Consider the following 11733-nt stretch of genomic DNA (forward strand, 5'->3'; position numbering starts at 1 on the left):
TACACAGTGACTGCACCAGCAGAATAGTGAGTGCAGCTCTGGAGTGTAATACAGGATGTGACTCAGGATCAGTAATGTATGTACACAGTGACTGCACCAGCAGAATAGTGAGTGCAGCTCTGGGGTATAATACAGGATGTAACTCAGGATCAGTAATGTATGTACACAGTGACTGCACCAGCAGAATAGTGAGTGCAGCTCTGGGGTATAATACAGGATGTAACTCAGGATCAGTAATGTAATGTATGTACACAGTGACTGCACCAGCAGAATAGTGAGTGCAGCTCTGGGGTATAATACAGGATGTAACTGAGGATCAGTAATGTATGTACACAGTGACTGCACCAGCAGAATAGTGAGTGCAGCTCTGTGGTATAATACAGGATGTAACTCAGGATCAGTAATGTAAGTATGTACACAGTGACTGCACCAGCAGAATAGTGAGTGCAGCTCTGGAGTATACTACAGGATATAACTGAGGATCAGTAATGTAATGTATGTACACTGTGACTGCACCAGCAGAATAGTGAGTGCAGCTCTGGGGTATAATACAGGATGTAACTGAGGATCAGTAATGTATGTACACAGTGACTGCACCAGCAGAATAGTGAGTGCAGCTCTGTGGTATAATACAGGATGTAACTCAGGATCAGTAATGTAAGTATGTACACAGTGACTACACCAGTAGAATAGTGAGTGCAGCTCTGGAGCATAATACAGGATATAACTCAGGATCAGTAATGTAATGTATGTACACAGTGACTGCACCAGCTAAATAGTGAGTGCAGCTCTGGGGTATAATACAGGATGAAACTCAGGATCAGTAATGTAATGTATGTACGAAGTGACTGCACCAGTAGAATAGTGAGTGCAGCTCTGGAGTATAATACAGGATGTAACTCAGGATCAGTAATGTATGTACACAGTGACTGCACCAGCAGAATAGTGAGTGCAGCTCTGGAGTATAATACAGGAGGTAACTCAGGATCAGTAATGTATGTACACAATGACTGCACCAGCAGAATAGTGAGTGCAGCTCTGGGGTATAATACAGGAGATAACTCAGGATCAGTAATGTTATGTATGTACACAGTGACTGCACCAGCAGAATAGTGAGTGCAGCTCTGGGGTATAATACAGGATGCAACTTCGGATCAGTAATGTAATGTATGTACACAGTGACTGCACCAGCAGAATAGTGAGTGCAGCTCTGGAGTATAATACAGGATGTAACTTCGGATCAGTAATGTATGTACACAGTGACTGCACCAGCAGAATAGTGAGTGCAGCTCTGGGGTATAATACAGGATGTAACTCAGGGTCAGTAATGTATGTACACAGTGACTGCACCAGCAGAATAGTGAGTGCAGCTCTGAGGTATAATAAAGGATGTAACTCAGGAACAGTAATGTAATGTATGTACACAGTGACTGCACCAGCAGAATAGTGAGTGCAGCTCTGGGGTATAATACAGGATGTAACTCAGGATCAGTAATGTATGTACACAGTGACTGCACCAGCAGAATAGTGAGTGCAGCTCTGGAGTATAATACAGGATGTAACTCAGGATGAGTAATGTAATGTATGTACACAGTGACTGCACCAGCAGAATAGTGAGTGCAGCTCTGGAGCATAATACAGGATGTAACTCAGGATCAGTAATGTAATGTATGTACACAGTGACTGCATCAGCAGAATAGTGAGCGCAGCTCTGGAGTAAAATACAGGATGTAACTCAGGATCAGTAATTTATGCACACAGTGACTACACCAGCAGAATAGTGAGTGCAGCTATGGGGTATAATACAAGATGTAACTCATGATCAGTAATGTATGTACACAGTGACTGCACCAGCAGAATAGTGAGTGCAGCTCTGGAGTATAATACAGGAGGCAACTCAGGATCAGTAATGTATGTACACAGTGACTGCACCAGCAGAATAGTGAGTGCAGCTCTGGGGTATAATACAGGAGGTAACTTAGGATCAGTAATGTAATGTATGTACACAGTGACTGCACCAGCAGAATAGTGAGTGCAGCTCTGGGGTATAATACAGGATGTAACTCAGGATCAGTAATGTAATGTATGTGCACAGTGACTGCACCAGAAGAATAGTGAGTGCAGCTCTGGACTATAATACAGGAGGTAACTCAGGATCAGTAATGTAATGTATGTACACAGTGACTGCACCAGCAGAATAGTGAGTGCAGCTCTGGAGTATAATACAGGATGTAACTCAGGATCAGTAATGTATGTGCACAGTGACTGCACCAGAAGAATAGTGAGTGCAGCTCTGGAGTATAATACAGGAGGTAACTCAGGATCAGTAATGTAATGTATGTGCACAGTGACTGCACCAGAAGAATAGTGAGTGCAGCTCTGGAGTATAATACAGGAGGTAACTCAGGATCAGTAATGTATATACACAGTGACTGCACCAGCAGAATAGTGAGCGCAGCTCTGGAGTATAATACAGGATGTAACTCAGGATCAGAAATGTAAGGTATGTACATAGTGACTGCACCAGCAGAATAGTGAGTGCAGCTCTGGCGTATAATACAGGATGTAACTCAGGATCAGTAATGTAATGTATGTACACAGTGACTGCACTAGCAGAACAGTGAGTGTCTGCTCTGGAGTATAATGCAGGATGTAACTCAGGATCAGTAATGTATGTACACAGTGAATGCACCAGAAGAATAGTGAGTGCAGCTCTGGAGTATAATACAGGATGTAACTCAGGATCAGTAATGTAAGGTATGTACATAGTGACTGCACCAGAAGAATAGTGAGTGCAGCTCTGGAGTGTAATACAGGATGTTACTCAGGATCAGTAATGTATATACACAGTGACTGCAACCAGCAGAATAGTGAGTGCAGCTCTGGGGTATAATACAGGATGTAACTCAGGATCAGTTATGTATGTACACAGTAACTGCACCAGCAGAATAGTGAGTGCAGCTCTGGGGTATAATACAGGATGTAACTCAGGATCAGTAATGGAATGTATGTACACAGTGACTGCCCCAGCAGAATAGTGAGTGCAGCTCTGGAGTATAATACAGGATGTAACTCGGGATCAGTAATGTAATGTATGTACACTGTGACTGCACCAGCAGAATAGTGAGTGCAGCTCTGGAGTATAATACAGGATGTAACTCAGGATCAGTAATGTAATGTATATACACAGTGACTGCACCAGCAGAATAGTGAGTGCCGCTCTGGAGTATAATACAGGATGTAACTCAGGATCAGTAATGTAATGTATGTACACAGTGACTGCACCAGCAGAATAGTGAGTGCAGCTCTGGAGTATAATACAGGAGGTAACTCCGGATCAGTAATGTAATGTATGTACACAGTGACTGCACCAGCAGAATAGTGAGTGCAGCTCTGGGGTATAATACAGGATGTAACTCAGGATCAGTAATGTAAGGTATGTACACAGTGACTGCACCAGCAGAATAGTGAGTGCAGCTCTGGGGTATAATACAGGATGTAGCTCGGGATCAGTAATGTAATGTATGTACACAGTGACTGCACCAGCAGAATAGTGAGTGCAGCTCTGGAGTATAATACAGGATGTAACTCAGGATCAGTAATGTAATGTATGTACACAGTGACTGCACCAGCAGAATAGTGAGTGCAGCTCTGGGGTATAATACAGGATGTAGCTCGGGATCAGTAATGTAATGTATGTACACAGTGACTGCACTAGCAGAACAGTGAGTGCAGCTCTGGAGTATAATACAGGCGGGAACTCAGGATGAGTAATGTAATGTATGTATACAGTGACTGCACCAGCAGAATAGTGAGTGCAGCTCTGGAGTATAATACAGGAGGTAACTCAGGATCAGTAATGTAATGTATGTACACAGTGACTGCACCAGCAGAATAGTGAGTGCAGCTCTGGGGTATAATACAGCATGTAACTCAGGATCAGTAATGTAATGTATGTACACAGTGACTGCACCAGCAGAATAGTGAGTGCAGCTCTGGGGTATAATACAGGATGTAACTCAGGATCAGTAATGTAATGTATGTACACAGTGACTGCACCAGCAGAATAGTGAGTGCAGCTCTGCCAGGGTATAATACAGGATGTAGCTCGGGATCAGTAATGTAATGTATGTACACAGTGACTGCACCAGCAGAACAGTGAGTGCAGCTCTGGAGTATAATACAGGAGGGAACTCAGGATATGTAAAAGACAGCTGTAAATACAGAACATTAGACCTTTCACAAAGCTACTAACACAACGTGACGTTTCCACAATGTGACAGTGGTCTGACCCTACAGGTGATATAGACACGACGCTTTGCCTTCTCTTCCACCCTGTAGCGCCCCCAGGTCACTTGCCTTTCTCCTGGACGTGGTGTGGTCCGGCAGCCCTTGGTGCGCTGGTCTCTGTGGTGTGTGTCCGTGTTAACACCCTGAGCGGGCGCCGCCGTCCAATGTATTAACTTTCTGCAGCATTAGCATTAGTGGGTGTTGAGAGACGTAGTAATTGCTGCGGGGGTCCCACAAGCCCGTGTGTGTGACAGCCCCCCGATCAGTGTAAACATGTGCCCGGACTATGGAGATAGCATATACTGCTGGCGCATAGCACAGGACGGCAGCTGCATAGGGTCCACTGTGCTGCTGCAATATATCACCCCTATGTGCAGTGCCCGTCAGGTGTATTCCGCCCCCTATAGGGAGTGGAGGACCCGGGTAGGTGTATTACACCCCCTATATGCAGTGGAGGTCCCACACAGGTGTATTATGCCCCCTATATGCAGTGGAGGTCCCACACAGGTGTATTCCGCCCCCTATATGCAGTGCAGGCCCCCGGGCAGGTGTATTCCGCCCCCTATATGCAGTGCAGGCCCCCGGGCAGGTGTATTACACCCCCTATATGCAATGCAGGCCCCCGGGCAGGTGTATTACGCCCCCTATATGCAGTGCAGGCCCCGGGCAGGTGTATTACGCCCCCTATATGCAGTGCAGGCCCCGGGTAGGTGTATTACGCCCCCTATATGCAGTGCAGGCCCCCGGGTAGGTGTATTACGCCCCCTATATGCAGTGGAGGCCCCGGGTAGGTGTATTACGCCCCCTATATGCAGTGGAGGCCCCGGGTAGGTGTATTACGCCCCCTATATGCAGTGCAGGCCCCCGGGCAGGTGTATTACGCCCCCTATATGCAGTGCAGGCCCCCGGGCAGGTGTATTACGCCCCCTATATGCAGTGGAGGCCCCGGGTAGGTGTATTACGCCCCCTATATGCAGTGGAGGCCCCGTACAGGTGTATTACGCCCCCTATATGCAGTGCAGGCCCCGGGTAGGTGTATTACGCCCCCTATATGCAGTGCAGGCCCCCGGGCAGGTGTATTACGCCCCCTATATGCAGTGCAGGCCCCGGGTAGGTGTATTACGCCCCCTATATGCAGTGGAGGCCCCGTACAGGTGTATTACGCCCCCTATATGCAGTGCAGGCCCCCGGGCAGGTGTATTACGCCCCCTATATGCAGTGGAGGACCCGTACAGGTGTATTACGCCCCCTATATGCAGTGCAGGCCCCGGGCAGGTGTATTACGCCCCCTATATGCAGTGCAGGCCCCCAATATGCAGTGGAGGCCCCCGGGCAGGTGTATTCCGCCCCCTAGGTGTAGTGCAGGCCCCGGGCGCCTCCGCTCCGGTAGTCCGGTGTGTCCCGGGCGCCTCCGCTCCGGTAGTCCGGTGTGTCCCGGGCGCCTCCTCTCCGGTAGTCCGGTGTGTCCCGGGCGCCTCCTCTCCGGTAGTCCGGTGTGTCCCGGGCGCCTCCTCTCCGGTAGTCCGGTGTGTCCCCGGCCAGGCCCCGGGCCCGCGCTGTGTGTCGGGCTCGCGCAGTGCCCCGGGCCCGCTCCTCTCCTCAGCGGTCGCCGCTGTGCACGGGCAGAGCTCGGTAGTAGGCCGCGGACCGCTCACGCTCTCGGGCCGGTGACTCCCGGAGAGGCCGCGCTGTCGCTCTCTTCTCTCCCTCTCTGTATTTCTCTCTGTGTGGAGGTAATTTTCAGTGTCGCCTCAGTCGCGATAGCCTCAGTTACGTCACGACACGTCACGCACCCTCCTCCGTGTGCGGAGGATCCCAAAACAAGATGGCGGCCGCGCCGTGAGGAGAGGGATCACGTGACCTTGGAGGTGACTCCGCCCACTAAGATGGAGAGTCGTCTCCCACAATCAGGTCACGCCCTCCTCTGATCACGTGATCAAACTGCGCACAACTCCCAGGCGGCTGCTCCTCTTGTTTACTTTAAATCTTCAACAACTTTATTGTTACTTTGTGTTGTCGGCGCAGAGTCCGTGTGTGCGGGGCGGGAAACGCCGCTCGTGTCTGCAGCAGCACGGTCACTGTCCCCAGGCTGTGGGCAGGAGCTGGTGTGGGCGCCGCTGGGACCGCGGGTGGTTACAGGGGAAGTCGTGGTGACCCGTGTGTGGCCCTGGACGTCCAAGTTAAAGGGAAGGTCTATAGAGAGGTGTCGCGGCCTGTGGTATTCAGTCCGAGGCGACCGACGCAGCGTAACCCCGTTACCCCCCACGTCGTAACCTCGTTACCCCCGCGTCGTAACCCCGTTACCCCCCGCGTCGTAACCCCGTTACCCCCCGCGTCGTAGCCCCGTTACCCCCCGCGTCGTAACCTCGTTACCCCCCGCGTCGTAACCCCGTTACCCCCCGCGTCGTAACCCCGTTACCCCCGCGTCGTATCCCCGTTACCCCCCGCGTCGTATCCCCGTTACCCCCCGCGTCGTAACCTCGTTACCCCCCGCGTCGTAACCCCGTTACCCCCCGCGTCGTAACCCCGTTACCCCCCGCGTCGTAACCCCGTTACCCCCCTCGTCGTAACCTCGTTACCCCCGCGTCGTAACCCCGTTACCCCCGCGTCGTAACCCCGTTACCCCCGCGTCGTAACCCCGTTACCCCCGCGTCGTATCCCCGTTACCCCCCGCGTCGTATCCCCGTTACCCCCCGCGTCGTATCCCCGTTACCCCCCGCGTCGTATCCCCGTTACCCCCCGCGTCGTATCCCCGTTACCCCCCGCGTCGTAACCCCGTTACCCCCCGCGTCGTAACCCCGTTACCCCCCGCGTCGTATCCCCGTTACCCCCCGCGTCGTAACCCCGTTACCCCCCGCGTCGTAACCCCGTTACCCCCCGCGTCGTAACCCCGTTACCCCCCGCGTCGTAACCCCGTTACCCCCGCGTCGTAACCCCGTTACCCCCCGCGTCGTAACCCCGTTACCCCCGCGTCGTAACCCCGTTACCCCCGCGTCGTAACCCCGTTACCCCCGCGTCGTATCCCCGTTACCCCCGCGTCGTAACCTCGTTACCCCCGCGTCGTAACCTCGTTACCCCCGCGTCGTAACCTCGTTACCCCCGCGTCGTAACCCCGTTACCCCCGCGTCGTAACCCCGTTACCCCCGCGTCGTAACCCCGTTACCCCCGCGTCGTAACCTCGTTACCCCCGCGTCGTAACCTCGTTACCCCCGCGTCGTAACCCCGTTACCCCCCGCGTCGTAACCCCGTTACCCCCCGCGTCGTAACCCCGTTACCCCCCGCGTCGTAACCCCGTTACCCCCCGCGTCGTAACCCCGTTACCCCCCGCGTCGTAACCCCGTTACCCCCCGCGTCGTAACCCCGTTACCCCCCGCGTCGTAACCCCGTTACCCCCCGCGTCGTAACCCCGTTACCCCCCGCGTCGTAACCCCGTTACCCCCCGCGTCGTAACCCCGTTACCCCCCGCGTCGTAACCCCGTTACCCCCCGCGTCGTAACCCCGTTACCCCCCGCGTCGTAACCCCGTTACCCCCCGCGGCGTAGCCCCGTTACCCCCCGCGGCGTAGCCCCGTTACCCCCCGCGGCGTAGCCCCGTTACCCCCCGCGGCGTAGCCCCGTTACCCCCCGCGGCGTAGCCCCGTTACCCCCCGCGGCGTAGCCCCGTTACCCCCCGCGGCGTAGCCCCGTTACCCCCCGCGGCGTAGCCCCGTTACCCCCCGCGTCGTAACCCCGTTACCCCCCGCGTCGTAACCCCGTTACCCCCCGCGTCGTAACCCCGTTACCCCCCGCGGCGTAGCCCCGTTACCCCCCGCGGCGTAGCCCCGTTACCCCCCGCGGCGTAGCCCCGTTACCCCCCGCGGCGTAGCCCCGTTACCCCCCGCGGCGTAGCCCCGTTACCCCCCGCGGCGTAGCCCCGTTACCCCCCGCGGCGTAACCCCGTTACCCCCCGCGGCGTAACCCCGTTACCCCCCGCGGCGTAACCCCGTTACCCCCCGCGGCGTAACCCCGTTACCCCCCGCGGCGTAACCCCGTTACCCCCCGCGGCGTAACCCCGTTACCCCCCGCGGCGTAGCCCCGTTACCCCCCGCGGCGTAGCCCCGTTACCCCCCGCGGCGTAGCCCCGTTACCCCCCGCGGCGTAGCCCCGTTACCCCCCGCGGCGTAGCCCCGTTACCCCCACGTCTGCGCGTTAATGACGGCGACAATTATTACACTTCTGACCACTGTCCCTTTATGAGGTTATATCTCTGGAGCTTCCATGGATCCCGGTGATTCTGACATTGTTTTCTCGTGACATATTGTACTTCATGGTAGTGGTAACATTTCTTTGATATTACCTGCGTTTATTTGTGAACAAAAACGGAAATTTGGCGAAAATTTCGCATTTTTCCAACTTTGACTTTTCATGCCCTTAAATCACAGACAGATGTCACACAAAATCCTTAATAAATAACATTTCCCACATGTCTACTTTACATCAGCACAATTGTGGAACCAAATTTTTTTTTGTTAGGGAGTTATAAGGGTTAAAAGTTGACCAGCAATTTCTCATTTTTACATTTTTTTTAGGGACCACCTGACATTTGAAGTGATTTTGAGGGGTCTATATGATAGAAAATAACCAAGTGTGACACCATTCTAAAAACTGCACCCCTCAAAGTGCTCAGAACCACATCCAGGCTGTGCTCACACGCTGCAGATTTTGCTGTGGATCCGCAGTGTTTCCGCAGCAGCTTTCCATGCGTTTACAGTACAATGTAAACCTATGGGAAACGCAATCTGCTGTGCACGTGCTGCAGAAAAACACGCGGAAACGCAGCACTTTACATTCCGCAGCACGTCACTTCTTTGTGCGGAATCCACAGCGGTTTACACCTGCTCCATAATAGAAAACCGCAGGTGTAAAACTGTGATAAAGCCGCAGAGGATCATTCTACGTGTGCACATACTCTCAAGAAGTTTATTAACCCTTCAGGCGTTTCAGAGGAATTTTTGGAATGTTTAAAAACAATGAACATTTAACTTTTTTTCACAAAAAATTTACTTCAGCTCCATTTTGTTTTATTTTCCCAAGGGTAACAGGAGAAAATGGACCCCAAAAGTTGTACAATGTGTCCTGAGTACGCTGATACCCCATATGTGGGGGTAAACCCCTGTTTGGGTGCATGGCAGAGCTCGGAAGGGAAGGAGCGACGTTTTACTTTCCACTGCAGAATTGGCTGGAATTGAGATCGGACGCCATGTCGCGTTTGGAGAGCCCCTGATGTGCCTGGACAGTGGAAACCCCCAATTCTAACTGAAACCCTAATCCCAACCATATATGTAATCCAAACCCTAATGAGAAAATGGAAATAAATACCTTTTTTTATTTTATTATTTTTCCCTGACTAATGCGGTGATGAAGGGGGGTTTGATTTACTTTTATAGCGCTTTTTATGTTGGATTTTTATGATTGGCAGCCGTCACACACTAAAAGACGCTTTTTATTGCAAAAAAATAGTTTTTGCGTCTCCACATTCTGAGACCTATAATTTTTCCATATTTTGGTCCACAGAGTCATGTGAGGTCTTGTTTTTTGCGGGACTAGTTGACGTTTTTATTATTATCATTTTCGGGCATGTGACATTTTTTGATCGCTTTTTATTACGATTTTTGTGAAGCAGAATGAACAAAAACCAGCTATTCATGAATTTCTTTTTTGCGGGTATTTATACCGTTCCACGTGTGGTAAAATTGATAAAATACTTTTATTCTTTGGGTCAGTGCGATTACAGCGATACCTCATTTATATCATTTTTATGTTTTGGCGCTTTTATACAATAAAAACTATTTAAAGGGAACCTGTCACCCGCAATATTGATGGTGAGGTAAGCTCACCGTCATCAGGGGCTTATCTCCAGCATCCTGTAATGCATCCTGTAATGCTGTAGAGAAGCCTCCGATGTATCCTGAAAAATGAGAAAAAGAGGTTAGATTATACTCACCCAGGGGCGGTCCTGGTTCTGTTCTGGTCCGGTGGGCGTCTCAGGTCTGGTCCGGCGCCTCCCATCTTCATTCCATGACGTCCTCTTCTGGTCTTCACGCTGCAGCTCCGGTGTACGTTATCTCCCTGTTGAGGGCAAAGTACTGCAGTGCGCAGGCGCCGGGCCTCTGACCTTTCCTGCGCCTGCGCACTGCAGTACTTTGCTCTGCCCTCAACAGGGAGATAACGTACACCGGAGCTGCAGCGTGAAGACCAGAAGAGGACGTCATGGAATGAAGATGGGAGGCGCCGGACGGGACCTGAGACGCCCACCGGACCAGACTGCAGTGGGACCACCCCTGGGTGAGTATATTATAACCTCTTTTTCTCCTCTTTCAGGATACATCGGGGGCTTATCTACAGCATTACAGAATGCTGGAGAAAAGCCCCTGATGCCGGTGGGCTTACCTCACCATCGATTTTGGGGGTGACAGGTTCCCTTTAAAAAAAAAAAATTATTATTTTGGCATCGCTTTATTCTGAGGGCTATAACTTTTTTACTTTTTCGCTGATGACGCTGTATGGCTGCTCGTTTTTTGCGGGACAAGATGTCGTTTTCAGTGGTACCATGTTTACTTATATCCGTATTTTTGATCGCGTGTTATTCTACTTTTTGTTCGGCCGTATGATGATAAAGCTTTGTTTTTTGCCTCGTGTTTTTTTTTTTTTTTTTTACGGTGTTCACTGAAGGGGTTAACTAGCGGGACAGTTTTATAGGTCAGGTTGTTATGGACTCGGCGATACTAAATATGTGTACTTTTATTGTTTTTTTTATTTAGATAAAGAAATGTATTTATTGGAACAGTATATATATTTTTTTTCATTTAGGATTTTTTTTTTTTTTTACACGTAAATATTATTTTTTTTTTACTTTATCACATCACTATATATTATGAGATCGCTGATCTGACACTTTGCAGAGCACTGCAGGGAGGCTTCCCGGCGCTTGCTCTGAGCAGGCGCTTGGTAAGCCACCTCTCTGCAGGACCCGGAAGGAGCCCCGTGGCCATCTTGGATCAGGGGTCTGCAGGGAGGAGGAGGTAGGAGACCCTTGGAGCAACGTGATCACATAGCGTTGTTCCGAGGGTCTCAGGGAAGCACGCAGGGAGCCACCTCCCTTCGTGATGCTTCCCTATGCCGCTGGAACGCTGCGATCATCTTTGATCGCAGTGTGCCGGGGGTTAATGTGCCGGGAGCGGTCCATGACCGCTCCTGGCACATAGTGCCAGATGTCAGCCGTAATAATCAGCTGACACCCGGCGGCAATCAGCCGCGCTCCCCCCTTGAGCGCGGCTGATCGCGTATGACGTACTATCCCATCCATGGGAAGTAGGGCCCGGGTCACATGGACGGAATAGTACATCTAATGGCAGAAAGGGGTCCTCTGGGGATAATGGTACTGCAGCAGGGATGGTATGGCTTC

General features: G+C 51.5%; 1 protein-coding gene across 3 annotated transcripts in view; it reads right to left on the minus strand.

The window, feature by feature from the left end:
* The window catches only part of GIGYF1 (GRB10 interacting GYF protein 1), a 40652-nt gene extending 35951 nt beyond the window's left edge, over positions 1 to 4701 (minus strand). For 2 of the 3 annotated variants that reach the window (XM_077261524.1, XM_077261523.1), the window contains exon 1: positions 4360 to 4701. The gene's annotated coding sequence lies outside the window, so the exon portion shown is untranslated. The remainder of the gene's footprint in view (positions 1 to 4359) is intronic. The other variant, XM_077261525.1, reaches the window with a different exon arrangement.
* Positions 4702 to 11733: the final 7032 nt, after the last annotated feature.

The sequence above is a fragment of the Ranitomeya variabilis genome, chromosome 5 (assembly GCF_051348905.1).
Source record: "Ranitomeya variabilis isolate aRanVar5 chromosome 5, aRanVar5.hap1, whole genome shotgun sequence".
Classification (NCBI taxonomy): Eukaryota; Metazoa; Chordata; class Amphibia; order Anura; family Dendrobatidae; genus Ranitomeya; species Ranitomeya variabilis.